The 20,893-nt window shown below is 38.2% G+C and overlaps 1 protein-coding gene and 1 long non-coding RNA gene across 2 annotated transcripts in view; one reads left to right on the plus strand and one right to left on the minus strand.

Moving 5' to 3' along the window:
* Positions 1-20,893, plus strand: part of LOC101027273 (fibroblast growth factor 14) — a 334,346-nt gene that overhangs the window by 103,227 nt on the left and 210,226 nt on the right. The window lies entirely within an intron of this gene.
* LOC121400659 lies at positions 6,276-10,865 on the minus strand. The gene is made up of 3 exons (XR_005965886.1): positions 10,545-10,865; positions 8,786-8,857; positions 6,276-6,570 (listed from the first exon to the last, which is right to left on the minus strand). It is a non-coding gene; the product is annotated as an uncharacterized LOC121400659 (long non-coding RNA).

Below are 20,893 nucleotides of genomic sequence, written 5' to 3' on the forward strand. Positions count from 1 at the left end.
AGGTGAGATTGTCAAGGTTGGGGTTGTTCTCTGTGAAGAAAAGACATTTGCGAAGGTCCAGGATTATTCTTTATAAGTACATAAGAGGGCATTATAGACAGCTAGTGGGAGATCTATTTTCCCCATAAAATGGATAAACTTACCAGAGGCCACCCCTTTAGACTAGAGGAAAATAACTTTCATTTGAAGCATCTGAGAATAAGGAGAACTAAAGCTTAACTAAAGAAGTAGGCTAGAAATGTTGTACATTATGTTATGGGCTTCTGTACCAGCCCAATGCAACCACACAGTAAGAGCTGTGCCTCCAAAGATGCCCCAGTAGCTCCTTATCTTCTTTTCTGCTGATTCGCTGCACATGCTCTGTGCTGCTATCACTTACTGAGCTTAGGGACCCACTAAAAATATACAGTACACAGAAACCAGCGCAATTAGCATCAGCCTTGTCACATCAGCTTACATTACAGGCCAACTTAATTTTCTGCTTGATAATTTATGTGACCCCTAAGCTTAGCTTCTCAACAGCTGCTCAGAGCCCACTGAGCATGTGAGTGTCACAGACACTTTCCAAGATGGTGACCGGCTGTGGCAAGTTTGAAGTCCTGGATCATTGCTGCTATTGACAAGCTGAAACTTTAGTTTAGTTGAGTATATAAAATATTAAATTTTTAGCCTTATTCATTTTAGGATTTAGTTCTCCTTTAAGAGGGGCTTGGATGATTTCTTGGACAAGCATAATATCCAAAGTGATAGTCATACTAAAATCTACAATTAATATATAAAGTTTCAATGAGTGTATGAGGGGGCTGGCATGAGTGTGTGTGTGTATATATGTATGTATGGATGTTGGGTTTAATTTTGAGGGGTTGAACTTGATGGACTTTTATAACTATGTAAGGTTAAAATTATACAGAGGACAGAGTACATTTTATGCCAAATGATGGCTATTACAAATAGATTTTAGAAGCTGGATTTCTAGAGGTTAATTTGATTAAAATGAAATAAGGTAACAGATTCAGATTCTTATCTCAAATGCTATCAGTTATATTAAACTCTATAAATCCATCATATAAAATCAAACTATTTGGGAAAAGCTTCAGGATAGCCAGCCAGTCTGTATTATTCCTGATTTTGTAAATTTGGTTTCTGGTGCAAACCACTCCATATTTTAAAATGAAAAATGCTAGACTAAATAACCCAGATCATATTATTTTTGTTTGTTAGTTGTATATATTTTATCATGCTAAAGCTTGATATCAAAATTCCAGTCTTAAGGCCATGAGCATTTAACATTGTGGCTTCTTGAGCTGAAGATATTTGACATTAGTAGGATGAGACACTGACCCATGTGCATCGTTCTGCTTTATTTCTAAAAGTTATTTCTAAAATAAACACAACAATCAAACACTACAAATTTATATCAACGCTCTTGGCCATAACAGCATGATTCATGAGCTATTTCATTTTGCAAGACTTTCTGTGAAGCATAATTCAAAAATGCTTTTAAGCATTCATCTAAATCAATGCAAGTTTTAGATAAGGACTTCATACAGTGGGTGCCTAGATCATGACAAAATAAAGAGCATGCCGGAGCTTTAAAATGGCAGATAAGTGAGGAGCAGTTAAAAAAATCTATACTTTTTTTGTGTACAGTACAAGGTTTCAATAAATAATGTGATTTAGTATGAAAAATGTGGTTTCTCTGTGATTCCCTCTAGATAATTTGTAGGAAAATTTTACAAAGAAGTGAAATACAACTTGACATAGTGTTTAAATCATGAATATGGTTGATAATGAGCAATTAAATAAATGGTTTGAGTTGCACTGTGTGGTTCATAAATGAATCCCAAGAAGGGGAGGGGGAAGTGTTTCATCAAGTTAATGGCAATATGACTATTAGAGAGAGAGAGAGAGACAAATTTAAATATGCAACGAGTAAATGCATATTATTTATGTATTAGTAATTATAAAATAAAATGTTTTTGCCTAAATGTGAATAATAATAGGCAAATGGTTTGCAGATGTTGTATTTGCTGCTAAAGGTGCATGTATTTCCTCATTCTTCCTATCATTTAACAGCATGATCCTGATGCATTAATGATGCTAGAAAATAAAAATGGGATTTCAAGCCATAATATTACTAGGGGTAATGGTTTCAATGATTTTGCCTGTGTTTTCCTGTCTTCCTTTCCTGTCTTTTTCCTTTTAATACATAAGGGAAATAAAAGACAAAGCAAATTTCTAAATGATTTTACTATTTTCTGTGCAACATATTGATGTGCACACACTGATCACATATTCAAATCCACATAGAACAAGATTTAAGAGTATCAAAAAGAAATGAAATTGGAATAAAAAAAAGTTATATAATTTAGCGTAATTTATAAAATGTGTTGTTGTGCCTCGAAAGATAAAGTTGGGGCGGATGTATCAAAGTATAAGATTAGTCTTGGGCTCATTTCCAGCCAAGGGATCATTTCCAAATATTTACAAGGAGTTTGTATGTTCTCTACATGTCTGTATGGGTTTCCACTGGGTACTGTAGTTTACACCACTTTCCAAATCAAAGAGGCAGGTTAATAGCTCCCTGATGAAATTAGCCAAGTGTATGTGAATGTGATTGGGGCCTTAGATTGTAAGCTCCATTGGGGCAGGGACTGACATGATGTCCAACCTCTGTAAATAATTCAATACGGTGGCAGTTTACAGCATCCTCATTATTTAGAAAGGAGGTCCTAGTTTATTGCACTGCAGCTGTTATTCAGTAAAAGGTCACAGTTAAAGTATCAGTAAAGCCAAAAAATTACAATATAATGTACTGTTACCCTGCTCTGGTAAAACTGGTGTGTTTGCTTCAGAAAAACTATTATAGTTTATATAAACAGCTACTGTGTAGCCATGAGAGCAGCCATTCAAACACAGGATACACAGTGGATCACAGATTGTATACTACAGAGCTTATCTGTTATCTGTTGAGTATTCTATGACTTCTCATTTTTCAGCTTTTAATGGCTGCCCCCATTGCTACACATCAGCTTGTTTATATAAAGTATAGTAGTTTCTGAAGCAAACAGATCAGTTTTACCAGTGCAGCACAACAGTACATTATATTTTCATTACTTTAATGCACTTCAACTTTGTGGTGTTACTGTTCCTTTAATAAGACCAGGTATAGTATGTCCTTAATTTACTGCATATATTCACCAATGTGATTTATTTAACCCAGAGGCTGCTAAAAGTCCAAATAAAAAAAGTTCTCCATCTCAGACCTGCCAAGTTCATGTAGAAGTAAATGGCAGATGTCCCGTTTCCAATTGGAATATATCCTGATCTGCGCTGGGTTTCATACAATAGTTAAAAGAATTTGTGGTTTTAGGGCGATAATCCGAAAAAGTCAGATTTTTCAGGTTTCCAAATCAAAAAAAAAATCATACAATTCTAATTTTCCACAATTTTATCAAGTCTTTTCCCGCATAGATTTTTTCGAGTAAATTTATCGATAAATAGGGTAAAAATGTACATGGGAGTTTGGTCAGAGTGGCTTTCAGAAAATTCTGATTTTAGTAACTAATCCCCCAAATAAACCCAATCGTCTGGTTCTGCTTCCAATAAGGATTAATTATATCTTAGTTTGGCTCATGTACAAGTTACTGTTTTATTTTTACAGAGAAAAAGAAAATCATTTTTAAAATTTGGTTTATGTGTAATGGCAAAATAAAAGAATTGGCATGCTTTATGATCACTAAATAATCTATTACAAGATCTAATGGGCATATTTAAATTAGTAGTGTGTTTTTTAATTCCAGAATAATGTCTAAAATGCCATCATTACTTAACAGTACTAGAGTAGTTGTACCCTAACTCTTTTTACACTCGCCTACACATTCACATGAAATCTTTACATGCCTTTATACATGGCTGATATGAGAAATCAGTGATGTGGGGCAGAGGAAGATGTTACCAGTCATTACCAATTACACAGCAGGTGATTACAGTTAAGTGAGTTGATCAAATACATCATTGTGTAATGTAGCTGAAAACGGAATTTAATGATATTATACTGCTTGGATTGTACAGCCGACAGCCCCTCTGTCCATTTTTGATATGGTGCAGATTGTTCATTGTATCCTAAATGTCATTTCAGTGACTTATTTCTCAGCAGCTGTGCTGCCTGTGCTCATTATTACCTCTATAGGAAATAATGTTCTGCCTCACTTTTAGTATCTATCATTTTTCTGTAAACCTTGTTTTATCTATGGGTTGGGTCAATGTGATATTGCCATTTTGAATGTAATGGTCTAGGTATCAGTTATAGAAAAAAGTACATACATTTTTTTAGACTAATAATAGAATATGTGAAAATTCCATGCTGTCATTTTTACAAATGTGTATAAACTGTACCTTGTTTTAACCTTGTGTGTATCTATATACTAATTTTCAGCATTTTTGAGGGTTTTTTTTTTATTGCAAAACATATAGCATTATGTAAAGGGAATGTAAACATTTTCCATTGTCCAATCCTGTGATGATACAAATTCCAGTTCCAACAGATGAGTCTTCTAATCATAGCAGACCATGTGGCAAACAATACTTGACCAGTTTGCACAAAAAGTAAAACAAACAGAAAAAGATTTACATAAATTAAAAAAAAAAAACCAAGAAGGTGGTTTACTTCGCTATCTTATTGCCTCCATTTATTTTTGAATCTAAAAAACCTCAATATTATATCTGGGTAGTTAGAGTGTCAGCAAGTGAGAAGGAAGGGTCCCCCAAATCTGTAATCTATCCTGGGTTGCCATACTTTTAAAATCATGGGAACTTTGTCGAGAGCGATACTGGTTAACTTTTCATTTACAAATATCCAATCTATTTTGGGCTTAAGTAGGTTGAAGTTTATTTGTGGAGATTGCCAAGACCTTGCTAGGACCAGTCTAGCTGCCAAAAATATGTGGTTAATTAGCTTCCTCTGTGCCGCTGTTACATTTTGTGGTGGAGCATCCATCAATGCTTCATAGGGATCTTTCTGTAAACTCACATTTATTACTCCGAATATTAGTTTATACACCCTAATACATTATCTAGTTGCACGAGGACAATTCCACCATGTGTGCGTCATGTCCCCTGGCGTGTTGCATCCTCGAAAACATCCATTATTAAGATATGGATACTTAAGTGCTAATCTGCTAGGAGTGAGGTACCAATGAAAGAGAACCTTATAAACAGATTCTAGCAAAACTGTATTATTATTATTATTATTAATTATGATTATTCATAGTCATATGTATTAGAGCATCTTCTTAAATTATCCCATAGTTTACTCCACTGCATATATGTCAGGGAATATCATGGTGCCTTTATACAGTATAGCAGATGCTGGGTTTCTTTTACACCAACTATTGATATGGTTTATTATTATTTTGCAGTCAATCAAGGAAAGTTTAGGTATAATTTAGATAATGTTTATGAGGAAGTTACATTGCCCTCCTTCAAATGACTACGTCTTTGTTGGTTAGCAATGCCATTTTCTTCTTTGCTTGGTTGTAAATCATCTGGATTTCATGTAATGGTGTTTTTTTTCCCATTATTTTCCTATTTACAGCAACAGTACAATGTGCACCTAGGACTTTGCTTAATAGGAGATACCATACTAAACAAGACTTTTGGTTACAAACCCCCTCTTCATTAAGTAACAACATTGATATGATACATGGGTGTTTTGATGTCTCAGCATGCATGATGTGGGATAATGTTATGTGTCCCTTATTAAAGATCATTTTTGGCAACCCTAAGCCTGGTATTCTGGCTTCTGACCCCTGGTACTAACTGTGTAAAACTTCCACATACTATTAATGTTTGTCAGATTTCTGATTTAGGGGAAGGCCATCTCCCAGAAACATAATTAATTTTTCTCTGTAAAAAAAAGACAGTACTTTGTAGCTGAACCTAACTAAGATATACTTAATCCATATCAGAGGCAAAACAATCCTATTGGGGTTATTTGATTTTTAAATGATATTTAAGAAGACTTAAGGTATGGAGATCCAAATTACAAAAAGATGTATTATCTGGAAAACCCTAGGTCCTGAGCACTCTGGATAACAGGTCCCTTACCTGTATCAATATTCCCAGGAATATATTGCATAATCATAGCTTGCCCATAAAAATACAAGTTTTGAGGGGGGGGCGTGTCTTGCCACTGAGTGATGCGGCTGTGGGTTTGAGAGGCTCCGTCGTATCTGCACTGTTAGAGGCTCTACTTGTTTCCTAAACATGGGGAAAACAGGCAAGAATAAGGCGGAAAGGGAGAAGACCCCTGCGAGAAGACAATCTTTATCCCAGCAGGAACTGGCGCCGCTGTTTGTGCGGAAAAAAAATGAGCGCACACATTCCAAGATGGCGCCGGCTGCTGTGGAACGCGATCAGCTCTCTGAAATGGCGCACGACTCCTCTGATCAAGACAGCGATGGCGAAGGGGATGAGAATGTGAGTATACAAACTTACCTCGCTAATCTCCCCTCTCGCTCAGATATCAAGGAGATGCTTCAGGATATGACTGCGTCACTGAAAGGTGAGCTGCAAGAAATAAAAAGGGACATGTTAACTATTTCCAAACGCACAGATGATTTGGAAACTAATCAATCCAAACTTATGCAGAATGACTTCTCCCTCCACACCCAAGTTACCTCCCAAGCCCGCACGATTACTGATTTACAGAGGCAGTTGGAGGATATGGAAAACAGGGGTCGCAGAAATAATATTAGGGTGAGAGGCCTACCCGAAAATGTCCCCACTGAAGGAATCTTCCCTGCCCTGCTACAAATTTTTAATAACGTTCTGGGGAGAGATCCTGATATGGCGATCGAAATCGAAAGGGCCCACAGGGTACAGAAGCCTAAAGCTGCTCCTCTTAATGCCCCTAGAGATGTGCTTTGCTGTCTTAACAGCTTTAGACTCAAAGAAGAAATTTTACTTAAAGCTAAAGGCATGTCTACTATTTCTTTTGAAGAATGCAATTTGAAACTCTTCCAGGATGTCTCTCGTGTGACTCTAATGAAAAGAAGAGCACTTAAACCCATCACTGAAATCTTAAGGGAAAAAAGCCTACCATACAGATGGGGATTCCCGTTTGCCCTGATTGTTAATAAAGATGGAGGCCAAGTAATGCTTCGACACCCTGAGGATACTTCATTGTTTCTGAAAAAGCTACAGCTTCCACAGATGCCACTACCAGGATGGGCTGCAGAGTCAAACCCGACACAGGAGTTTGACTTTGATTTGCAAGGTAATTGGTCAACTCAACGTACCCCGAAGCGTACTCCAAGAACCCCAAAACCGGCGAGCTCCAGGGAAAGATTTGCATCACCTATTGGATCAGTTAAATGACTTTATTGTCCAAGGTTAATTTGTGGTTGCGTTCAGACGCCTACTTACCTGACTCTTTGCCTATTCTTTTTTTTTTGAAATGATCTTTTCTGATTTCAAGTTTGGTCAGCCCTCTGATGCGTAAAGTATTTCTCCTTTTTTATTTATTTATTTTTATTATTATTATAATTATCATTATTCCTTTGTTGAAGTTACTAGGTTTTATATTCTACCTTGATTGTATTTTATATGAGGCTGCTGTTTCCCCCCCCCGGTTATATTATTATGAGCCCTTATGTGCAGATAAGTTCTGATATCTGAGCTTCCCCTTGTTCAGTCGCCCCTTGGTGACAAACTCTTCCCCCCACATTTCTATGGCCACTAGGTTTCACTGCCAGAAGGGGATTTGTTCCCTGCATTCTACTGGCTTGGCCATGACTTTAACCCCTAATTCCCAGTTATCTTTACCTTTTATCTTTCCCTCCCCCATCCCATGCTGGATAAGGTATGTAACAAGTGCTACACTTTCGCACTCAGTTCTTCAGATATGGATGTATGGTACTAAATTTTTTGATAATCCTTTATTGCTTTATTATGGAGTGTAAAATCATCAGCTACAATGTCAATGGGTTAAATAACCCTGTCAAAAGGTCGCAGATTTTTCATGAATGTGTCCGATTAAAGGCTAAAATTGCATTGCTCCAGGAGACCCATTTTAAGGAAGGTAAACTCCCTCGACTTTCCCTTAAACATTATCCTATAATTGCTACGAGTAATAATCCAGTTAAAAAATGTACTGGTGTTATGACATTAATTCATAGAGATGTTCCCTTTGTAGTGAAAGATCAAGTAAAGGATAAAGAAGGGAGATATGTTATTTTAAAAGGGAAAATTGCCGACAAAACTATTACTATAGCGAATGTTTATTCTCCTAACTCTGAACAAGTGAAATTTCTGTGTACTTTTTTAGGCGTTTTACGTTCATTTGCTGAAGGTGTCATTATTTTGGGGGGTGATCTCAATATCCCTTTAAACCCATTGTTGGACACCTCTACTAAGAAATGTAATATTCCCTATAAAGGCCTGAAGAAAGTTAAAAAAGCTTTAAATGACATGCAATTAGCTGATGTATGGAGATGTTTGAACCCCCACACACGGGATTTTTCCCATTTCTCAAAAACCCACCTAAATTATTCCAGGATAGACTATGTATTCATTTCTCATAGTTGGCTCACCTACTGTAAAGATGTTTCGATCGCTCAGACTACTCTATCAGATCACTCTCCAGTTGTGGTCACTATCTCCATTCCTGCTGCTAGCAGACCAGTATTTAATTGGAAATTAAACAGTACAATATTATTGAGAGAGGAGACTAGAGAGGAAATACGTCAGATGATAGAGAATTACTTTAAAGAAAACTTCTTACCTGATACCAACCCTGGGATTCTTTGGGAAGCTCACAAATGTGTCCTGCGAGGTCAGTTGATAGCTCTATGCTCTAGATTAAAAAAAAACAGGGAACTTAAGGTTAAATCACTATTGTCAGATATAGCTATATTGGAACAGACGCATAAACAATCTATTGCTCTGTCCACCCTCAAACTACTAGAAGAGAAAAGGATTCAATTGAAAGCACTATTAGATCAGTTCTCATATAAGGCCTATCTGAGGTGTAAGCAAAAAACTTATGAATTGGGAGATAAGAGCACAAAACATTTCGCTGGCATCTTAAAGAAATTACAGCCTAATACTTTTATTCCCGCCATTAAAGACAAAACCCAATCTATTCACCATTTAACGCCTCATATTACCAATTGTTTCCAACAATTTTACCAGGACCTTTATGGTCTGGAAAATATCAATGCTCCAATTAATCCCAGGAAGGAGATAGATAAATTTATTAAAGAAGCTAAGTTGCCTACTCTAACTCAGTCGCAGGCTCAATCTCTAGATGGCCCTTTCACCAAACAGGAGCTGCTTGATACCATTCATTCTATCCCCGCAAATAAATGCCCGGGGCCAGACGGTTTCAATTCCCTGTATTACAAGGTCTACTCTACCGAGCTATCTCCACACTTGCTTACTTATTTTCAATCTATTGACACCCGTAATCAATTTCCTCTTCAGGCGAAAGAAGCTCACATTACGGTAATACCCAAACCGGGTAAGGACCCTTTAACTTGCTCTAGCTACAGACCAATATCTCTTATTAATGTGGATATTAAAATCTACGCAAAAATTATTGCTAACCGTATGAAAAATATATTACCCCAGCTGATTAATGTGGATCAAGCAGGCTTTGTCCCAGGCAGAGAGGGCAAAGATAATACTTTTAAAGTTATTTCACTAATTCATTATGCCAAACAAAAACATATTCCTTCAATGATCTTAACAACTGACGCCGAAAAGGCTTTTGATAGAGTTTCTTGGAACTTTCTCTATCAAACATTGAGGGGCTTTGGGCTAGGTGAAATACTCATCCAAAGAATTGCAGCTCTATATCATACCCCTACAGCTAGAGTTAGAATTAACAACACCCTTTCCCAACCGATTCTCATTAAAAATGGCACCAGGCAAGGATGCCCCCTTTCGCCTATTCTTTTCGTCTTGGTCATGGAGACATTATTGGCCCATATAAGAAATAATGAAGACATTGCTGGACTTGTTGTAGGTACATCTGAGCATAAAATCGCAGCATTCGCTGATGACCTTTTGCTTTTTCTAACCAAACCCATTCTCACTCTCCCAAATATTATGCTGCTGCTGACAAGATTTGGTAAGCTATCAAATTTTAAAGTTAACTTGAGTAAATCGGAAGCGTTAAATATAAATCTGACTACTGTTGAGAAACACTCTCTTGTGAATAATTTTCCCTTTCAGTGGGCCCCAAATAGTATTAAGTACTTGGGTGTACAGATTTCCGCTAACTTGACAGATCTCTATCAACTGAACTTTCCCCCCCTATTGAACAAATTAACTACCCAATTGAATTCCTGGAAGACTTTAGGGCTTTCGTGGTTTGGAAAGATTCAAGCCATTAAAATGTCAATTATGTCACAAATTTTATATTTATTTCAAACTCTGCCTATAAAAATCCCTAAAACATTTTTTGCCAAGGTTAAAAGCCTGTTCAACCGATTTATTTGGGACGACAAGACTCCAAGACTTAAACAGGAAATGCTTACCCTAGCAAAGGATAGGGGCGGCCTAGCCCTACCCGATCCTTTTCGTTATTATATCTCTGTTCATTTGGTAAGAACCTTTCATTGGTATCTGAAAAACAAAGATAAAGTATGGATCAATATTGAGCAGGCTACGACAGTAATTCCACTAAGTAACCTATTGTGGTCCCAGAAACAGAATGTTCCTAAGACTGTTAGATCCCATCCTACGGTTATGGCGACTTTGGAGATTTGGTATAAATATAAGGAGGTTTACAAGTTAATTAATCCCTTTCCGTTACTTCAACCACTATTACTAAATCCAGATTTTCCCCCCAGCCAGGAAACCAAAGCATTTGACAGATGGAGTACATTCAATGATAGAGATACCAAACTCTCGGATTTTTATAAAAATGGGCGGATTATTAGTCTGGGCGAGGTTCAGAAGAGATGGGGTCCCCATCCGAGAGATGTTTGGTGTTATAATCAACTTCACAATTATCTCTCTAAAGTTTATACTAATACCATACCCTCATCACCTACTATATGGGAAAACCTCCTATCTCTTCAATCTCCAGTTCTTAGACCCCTTTCTCAAACTTATAAATTATTGCAAAAGAATAGTTTGCAGTATAATCTGAAATACTTTGATCTTTGGGAGAAGGAATTGGATATAACTTTGTCAGTTCCTCTTAGAAACAAAATTATGGCGAATGTCCATAAAACATCCAAGGCTTCTAGAATTAGAGAGATGAGATATAAAGTCATCACAAGATGGTATTATGTCCCCACTAGACTGCACGCTATATTTCCTTCTTCTTCAAACAAATGTTGGAGATGTGATAATGGCCTGGGCACTTTCACTCATGTCTGGTTTTCCTGTGATAAAGTTTCGAACTATTGGGAGCAGCTATGCTGCTCCATTTTTAGGATCACTGGATATAAATACGATCACACCAACTTTTCATTAATGCTATTTCATTTCGATAACCGGTCTAACAACTTTATCTCTGACAAACTATCACAACATTTACTAAGGGCTGCTATTGCCCTGATTCCTAGGAAATGGAAAACACAGGATCCCCCTACACTTAGTGAATGGTCTAACTTGGTTGAAGAGACCAGAAAACTTGAAGAAGTTACTGCTTTATTACATAATACAATGGATAGTTATAGTAAGACATGGCGTCCTTGGATTGAATTTTATAATCTGCCTTGATTATGTTCCATACATGTGTTTACTCTACGAAATTCATTGTTTACCGATTCTACCCTTCCAACTCGCTCCATCTAGGTTCTGTTTGTTTCATATGTATTTGAGATATGACTTGTTACATAACCTTACACTGTACTCAACAGTCTATTGATGTGCAATTTTTTTTTTCCCTCCCTCTCCTCCCCCTTTTTTCATTCTGTACCCTCTCCCCTTTTGAAAATATAATAAAAAGAGATTTGGAAAAAAAAATACAAGTTTTGAAAATGTTCAGTATATCTTTTCTGGTTTCTACTTAATACTAATTGTTGTATAAATCTAATACACCAGTAATACTTCTGAACCTTCCTTTTACTTCTACACAGCTGTATTAGTATTCACAGCTGAAAACCTTGTGTAATGCACCAAGCTCCAAGCTACACAAATAAATAAACTGTTGATCAGGGAAGATATTGGCCCTTTAACCTTTACAGATAATTTTATGCTGTGGCTGTTGTGTTACAAATCTGATTTATATTATCTTTTTAGCAGACAATTACTTCATCATATCAATTCTTGCAGTCTTTTCGAAGTGATTCATAGAATTAAATTTATAGACTATATAGAGTGTAATGTGCCATTTGGGACTTGTGCAGACTGCCATAATAAAAATCAGTGTTTATTGAATGTATGAAACACCAAGGGACATTTTCCCATTTGAACTAAGTGGCTTGATAAAACATCATCCCGCTATTTTTTATGAAATTACTCAAGCATAGCACTCTTCATGTACATGTTATAAATATTCCAGGTATTTTAATTTATTATTTATTCCAGATATTTTAATTTAATTTATCATGTTCTTTGAATCCGTGCATTGAGAACATATCTGTGCTTAGAAGTATTGATGCAGATGTTTTTTAAGTCTTCGGAGGAAATTGTTAATGAATTCTATTTCAAGCTTTCACCTATTTCTGTTAATTGGAATTTTCTGAACTTTTGGTTGTTCATTTTCTAGCATTTCCTGCTTATAAAGCCTGTTGTAAAATTCTCAGAACTGCAGCAATGAAACCAGTTATGTCCATTGATGTTTGCTTCCCTTTTATTTGAATGGGTGAATTATTAGTCTACGACAGACACTTATCTGTAATGGCAGAAACCTCTTAAGGCAGAGACACACATGGAGATTCTGGGAGATTAGTCGCCCGGCAAAACCTTCCTGCTGGCTAGAATCTAAATTGCTGGTGGGATGGCACTTGGGGGCAAATTCACTAAGATTCGTAGTTGCGCCAGGCGTAACTTCGCCGCACTTCGCCAGGCGTAGTTTCGCCAGCGCTCCGCAAATTCACTAAAATCCGAAGTTGCGCTCAGGGTAGCGCAAGGTTGCGAAGTTGCGCTAGTGTTGATTCGCTAAGCAAAGCGAAGTTACGCTAGCAATGGTTAATTTGCATACGGCGCCAAATTCAAATTTCAATGGAGGAATATGTAGCAGCACTACAAATGCCTGGGAAACCTTCAAAACATCAAATTAAATTTTTATTTTGCCCTACACATGTGCCCCCTGTATAGTTAAGTTGCCATGAGTTAGGAAATGTAGGGGGAAAGGAGGGGAGCCCAAAATTTCAATCTTTTTCAGCCTATCACCCATAATATAGAAAAAACGCCAGTGTTTTTTGGGACTTAGAAAAAATTTGAACTTTTTTTGAAGCAATACCTATCTACTCTATTGTGCTTCGCCTGGTCTGAGGAGGCGAAGGAAGTCTAGCGTAAAAAGTAGCGTTCAGTACAATGCGCGTGTTTGAATTTGCGTAGTTACATCCGTTGCGCAAATTCGCCAGGCGTAAGGGTGCAAACTAACACTAGCGAAGTTACGCCAGCGTTCGTTAGTGAATTTGCGAAGTAACAAAAATGCCCAATGCTAGCAAATTGGCGCTAGCGTTAGGCGCTTCGGCGCTTAGTGAATTTGCCCCATGGAGTGCTTAGTTTTCCGAAGTCGCCTCACGAGGAAACTTTTGGAGACTTCAGAATACGAGTGCCATCCCGCCGGCCTTTTAAATGCTAGCCAGCGGGAAGGCAGTTCGGGGAGATTAGTCTCCACGTGTGTCTCTGCCCTTACAAAGAGAGTTTCTCTCAGCAGCAGATAGATAAAAGATACATACCAAATTGTACCTGAGAGGACCAAGGCTATAAAAAATCTTTATGAAACCTTATTAAAATCTTTACTGTAAGTTTGGCAAATAATGCACTGGCAGACAGTGTCCATTGGCTGATGATTGAAAAATTAACCAATATTCATAGAAAATAAAAACTAGTCAATAACTGACTTTGTTTTTTGAAACAAGGACTTATATATTTTCCCTTTACTAAACAAAGTCTACAAGTTTACTTTCCAATGATAGTGAGCATGATATGATATGATATACCAGAAATATAAATGGCAATATTTCCATAAATTTATAGAAAACATTTTCACCGTACATGTAGATTTGGTACCAGTTTTATTGGTACATTTTAACTTCTTGCCAGTGTTGACACTCTCTGGAGAAGGCAACATAAGGACATTTGTGCACATAATATTATATTTTCCTAGTTTTGCATAACTTTACTCTTACCAGGAGTCATAAATGTGTATTATTCCCAGTATTACCTTGATACTTGTACAGTTAAACCCCCACACAGAATACAAAGAAGGTTTTCCTGCATGGGCTGCAGAGATTTGCAAAGCTATAATTTTGATTGAATCAGTTCTTCTGAAAACAAAATCCACACGAGGTTCGCTCCTGCAGTGTGGTGTAAGAGATCCTAAGGCTTAATTATACCATGTGCAATACTTGGGTGTAATGCTTTATATTTTAGTGTTGGCTCTAAGATTTAAAGATTGCTTTGCGTGACCTTTTTTTACCTGGCTTGGATTAAACAGTGCGGTTGATATCATTATTCTTTTTAAAGCCAGGGCTCCGGTTTTGTGCTGCAAACAGAAATAGAAAACGTTTTAAATTACAAATCAGGCATGCCTTTTTGTGTAGCTAAACAATACTGCTGTGTATTAATGTTTCATTACTGATTACATCAGTAAAGTAGAACTGATGCAACTCTGTCTTTTTATGAATATAACTGCAGTCTCTTGTGAGTAGTTGTAATGTACTTACTATTTCGTTGAAAAATCTGGCAGAAGGTAACGGTTGATATACACTTTTGCCTTAACCCTATAACCCATACCATGTTTGTTGTTCTAACTAACCAGCTGCTGGTTGGTTGCTTTAGGGGTAATGTAATGAGCTTAAACTTATGCAGGTCAAGTAAACCATAACAACCAGATCATAGGTTTGCTTTCAAACAATTAACCTGCTAATTCATAGTTATGGATTACTAAACCTGTAGCAAATTTTACAACTGTCATTGTTAGTGTCCGTACATTTCTTATAGGACCTGGTACATACAAAGATTAGTGATTCACTGCACTTAGGGGAAAGCGGGATAAAGAAATAGTGTTATTCAAGCACACATTTATGTTTTCATCCCACTATACAGCTACATAGGATAGATGTTAGACTAGAGACATTTAAAAAAAATACGTTTACAACAGTAACAGAGAGGATTCAAAGCTCATATAAGAAACCGAGTACTGAATTTAAGGCTGATGTGCCCATAGCGCAAGTGCCATGCGTGCGATTAGTGTCAAAGCCACTCACGTCTGGGCACAATTCATATAGCACTTGCATAGTGTGGCTCCAGAGTTCAATGCTATTTGTGACTTTGATAACAAATCCAGTGCAAGATGCAAAGCATTTTTATATGCACAAGAGAACCTAAACAGGGTACTTAACACCTAGAAAGACAAATTAACAGGACCCACAGGCTGCCCCTTACATGGCTGGTATAAGTCGTTCCTTCCAGAATTCCATGACAGAGTTGTGCACAATTGAATTGGGGAGAAAGGTGCGTTGTGGGCCTTGCACCTGTTCTTTATCATTTTCATTGCCCTGTTAATAAATGAATACCCGAAGCTCAGCCAAGGATTTATATCACAATATGCAGTATGACGAACTTCTTCTAGTATTTTGGAAAGTGTCACTCACATCCGCTTTGATCAGAAACCAGACATCTAGACGTTTTATACCTTACTGCTGACAAACAGTCATTTAAATATACTGTCTTTGATCACAAATCAAAAAGTAGTTGGCTGGGGTTTATTTTGGTGCAGTCAGGATGATGAATACAAATATCTGTTTGTGTGCAGTGGGCGACTGTATTGGTGCAAAGAGACATAAGTCCTCTTACAAGGGAAATCAGTTGTAAACTACAGGTCCAAGCTTCTTAAAGGAAAACTATACCCCCCAAACAATGTAGGTCTCTATTAAAAGATACTGAGTAAAACAGCTCATGTGTAAAACCCTGCTTCATGTAAATGAACCATTATCATAATAATATACTTTTTTAGTAGTATATGCCATTGGGTAATCATAAATAGAAAATTGCCATTTTAAAAAATAAGGGCCACACCCTGAGATCGTAAGATTCACTGTGTACACATACAAACCACATGTAAGGTCACATGAGCCAATTAACAGACAGAATTCTGCCTTTTGCTTCAACACTTCTTCCTGTTACAGTTAGTGTTGTAGTATTTCTGGTCAGGTGATCTCTGAGGCAGCACAGATAGAGTCACGAAATGGTGGTTCAAGGCAAGAGATGTAAAAGGGCAAGATTTATGTAAATATATATTCCAGTTTGGTAAGATTCTTTAATATGTCATTCAATTTGATATAATCTGTTGCTTAAGTATTCATTTTGGGGGTATAGTTTTCCTTTAACAGTTTAAGTTACTTAAGAGCAGTCTATCTATAGTTCTTACTACAGGTATGGGACCTGTTATCCAGAATACTCAGCTGCTCTATATTTTCTGGGACAACACTCTGCTACTACTCGTGGTCTGTGGTTTTCCAGATAAGGAGTCTTTTCATAATTTGGAGCACTATACTTTAAATCTACTAAAAAATTAAATATGAATTATAAATGAATTTTATAAGGATTTGTTATATTTTAGTTGGGATTAAGTACAAGGTACTGTTCTATTATTACAGAGAAAAAGAAAAATATTTTTTTCAAAATTGGAATTGTTTTATTAAAATGGAGTCTATTGGAGATGGGCTTCTCGTCATATGAGATTAGGAGACAATTAAATGTCTGGCTAACGGGTTTCCTGACATAGGGTCCCATACCTGTACTATGGTTAGCAGTGTTTTAAACCAGTCCAGGCATATATTGCAGGTGGTGTTGGTGTGATGTTTGTGTTTTGACAGGAATTAAACCTTCTTCCCCAATTTCACCATAACTGATGGCATTCAAACTGGACACTCGTACCCACTGCTGTGCCCCCCCCCCCATCCAGAGCTCTGCAGTTTTGGATATATTGCACAAACTTTAATACAAAGTTGTTTTTTTTTATCATTTTTTATTTTAGGCTTGTAGCGTACTGTATGCAAACTCTCTAGAGGAACTGCAAAAGTGCTGTGTTTTACTTTGGCAAATGACAAATTAAATCATTGTGTTTGTGCAAATGTCAGAATCAAAGGCAGAAACTTCAAGGGTAGAAAAGGAAAAGGTAAGGAAAAAACAGCACTGGTTGTCATCAAGGGATGTCAAGAGATTTAAAGGTTTCTTTTTTCTGGCAACATGAAGTAGCAATTTCTAACTATCAGCATGGGCTGAGCCTGTCTGTGTCTGGATTCATTTGTATATATACAGAGCACTTCAAACAGTCGTTCTGTACAGACATGGCATGAAAAGGCATGCCACAAAGAGTTCCTGATTGGGAGGAAGATAATAAAATAAGTTTCTTTCTCTTCCAGCCGATCATTTTATCTTTTGGTGGTATTGTTTACAAGGGCTAGATTGAAACAAACTGTTTTGGCTTCAACAGGAAAAATTGTCGATTAAATACAGATAAAAACTCCCTGCAAACGATGGTCGGGGGGTGCGCATGCGTGAGCAGGGCAAGATGGATGCGCCTTGACCCTGCTCCGCAAGTATCTATGAGCTTCTAACTAACGGTAGCCGTCCCGACATTTGATACCTGCGCCTTTGGGGTGCGGCTGATCGGAGGCGGCAAGACGGTTCCGTGTGTTATCCGCCAGTGTGGAGACTTTGCCCGCGGAGGTACTTTGGGTTCGGCTGCGTGACCTCGAGGCCTATGTAGGGGGACTTCCGGTTCCGGTCAGCGGCCAGACAGCGCTTGCCTTGGCGCGGACGGCGGGTGGTTGGAGTGATCACTCCCGGTCCTCCATTCTGCTTAGGCGACCGGTGTGGGTCCCGAGGCCAGGACGCTGCGACTCCCTCTGTCCCTAGAGGTTTATGCTGACAGGAAATGGCAGGCCGAAATAGGAACGCCAAGGCTGGTCAATCCTCTGGGCCGGGTAAGGCAGTAACCCCACAACGTACAGTTACAGATATGTTGAATACATCCAAAAGGGGCCCAGTATCACCTGTAGGGAGGCTTATGACCATGGAAATCCCCGAAAGTCAGGATCCAGGGCTACCAACCCAGAGCCAGCAGGCATTGCCTATGGAAGAAGCGCTCCTGGGTAAAATTAAAACTCTACTTCAAGGGGAATTGGAATTAATGGCCTGCAAAATCTCAGCGGATCTTGCAAAACAGGTGGCTGAAATGGGTCAGAGGATTGCTGAAACAGAATCTAAAATGGATGATTGCATAACGGTCCTTGATGCACATGAGCAAGATATCGAAGCGATCCAAGCCCAATTACAAGAAGTGCAAGATAGGATTGAGGACTCTGACAACAGATCCAGACGAAACAATATCCGGATAAGGGGTCTTCCGGAAAGCATTACAGATCTTAATACAGCAGTCACAGAGGTAATGCGGGCGCTAGTTCCAGATCTTACGCCAGATAGGCTAGAGATGGACCGAGTTCATAGGGCCCTCAGACCACGTAGGCCAGAGGACCCTCCACGTGATATTATACTCCGCTTTCACTTCCATCAAACCCAGGTGGCTATCCTAGCAGCCGCACGCAGCCAAAGTAAGCTGATCTACCAAACATTCCCCTTTCAGCTTTACGCCGACTTGTCTCCCACAACGCTACAGAGGAGAAGGAATATGGGCCCGATTACAAGAATTCTACAACAACGTAAAATTCTATACCGTTGGCTATTTCCGTTCCGTTTGATGCTTACCTACAATAATAAGCAATATTCAGCTTCATCGCCAGAAGAGGGCCGCGACTTACTTATAAAACTGGGTCTAGATGATGCCTCATTGAAAGAGATCCCGAAAACCTCTAAGGCTTCACGGAAGATTTTACCAATGTGGGAAAGAGTAAAAGGGCCTGTATAGTATTATGCTCTATTCTAGTAATAAAAGCTATGTATGGGCCCTAACTTTTACTAAAACCTGGGATTTAGGCCCATCTATTTGTTAAGAATTGATCCTGGATATCCTTTGATAAAGGCTTATGTTTAAGAGAGAGGGGGGAAGGCGGGGGGGTTCCCCTCCTTTTTTTTTTTTTTTTTTTTTTTTTTTTCCTCTCCCCTCCTCTCTATGTTTTATTATACTCCAGAGCTTCTACTGCAATTGACTGGCTTGGAGGTTACAGGCATGGAAATGGATATTATGTGAAGGAACCTTTGTCCTCGATCTGTTCAAGGGGTACAATATGTCGCGAAATAAGTAGCCATCAAAAGCTCTCGATACTTGGGGCTTTCCCCCCTGCCAGGAGGGTTAGTTGGGTGGGGCTTCTCTAGAGTTAGGTTGAAGTCCCAATCCTCTCCTCCACTAGATTCTTGGGATTATTATAAAGTATTTGTGGTAGAGCTATCTATAAGCTGGATGTATGTATGGTTTATATTGTTCCCTTATTTTATTTTTTTTTTCCTTTTTGTGTGGGTTTTTTTTTTTTTTTCTTGTTTTTTGTATGCCTCAACTTGCAGGTCCAACTTCAAAAAAGGAAATGTATAGTATGTTCGTTGTACTGGGATTGTCTGGCATTGCCCTAAATGGTTTGATACTTAGATGCCTGTCTTGGCCCGTAAAAAAGTGTAAACTGTATACCGTTATACATAATAATGTCAATTAAGATACTCAGTCACAATGTGCAGGGGTTTAATTCACCGGTTAAAAGAACCAAGGCTTTTGTCCAATATGCAGCTTTGAAAGCTGACATTGTCTGTTTACAGGAGACCCACTTCTCGCATTCTTCCCACCCTAAATATTTTCATAAAAGATACCCCAGAGTCTTATTAGCAACTAGTACTACAAAAACTAAAGGGGTCGCTATATGTTTCCATGCTAGCCTATCAATTGTGATAGACAAGGTTATCACGGACCCCGAGGGAAGATACATCATAGCTAATGTCCACATTGGCGACTCCCCTCTTACTATAGTGTCTTATTATGCTCCCAATTTACACCAGTTGGGGTTTTTAACCAAGCTGTTTGACTCTTGTAAGCAAAATCAGGTTGCCCAGATGATTTTATGTGGTGATTCTAATATGGTCTGGAACACACACCTAGACCATTTATCTCTTATTGATAGGGGAAATACCGGGACTACAAATAAGCAGGTTGTAGAATTTAAGAATCTCCTAAGTTTGTCAGGACTTGTGGATGCTTGGAGAGAAATTAATCCGGGAACCCGTCAATTTTCCCATTACTCTGCCCCTCATAAGGTCTCTACTAGAATAGATCACATTTTAATTACCTCTCCTATAGTTACATCACTCCAATCAATGTTTAATATTGGGTAGTCTGATCACTGCCCGGTATTGATAGGTCTGTCCCTTGCTTCTGTCACCGCTCCGGGCTGGCAATGGCGACTCAATGAGTCTCTCTTGAGCTACCCCGAGGTCGTGACAGAGATAAGGGAGAACTTAGATAGGTATTTTCTTGAAAATGCTTCCTCTGTGGCAACTGAAACAACATTATGGGAAGCCCACAAACCAGTAATTAGGGGGGTATTTATCAAGATAGGTTCCCAAAGGAAAAAAACAAGGGACAAAGCGGTCAATGTGTTGGTTAAAGAACTTGATAGGTTATCAGAACTGTATATAAGTAAACCTACAGAGGCCCTCTTATCCCAGGTGCAACAAGCCCAAAGGGATCTAGATCTTCTCTTAACCTCTAGGGCAGAAAAAACCTTGAGATGGGCTAAACATAAATTAT

The sequence above is a fragment of the Xenopus laevis genome, chromosome 2S (genome assembly GCF_017654675.1).
Source record: "Xenopus laevis strain J_2021 chromosome 2S, Xenopus_laevis_v10.1, whole genome shotgun sequence".
In the NCBI taxonomy this organism is placed as follows: domain Eukaryota; kingdom Metazoa; phylum Chordata; class Amphibia; order Anura; family Pipidae; genus Xenopus; species Xenopus laevis.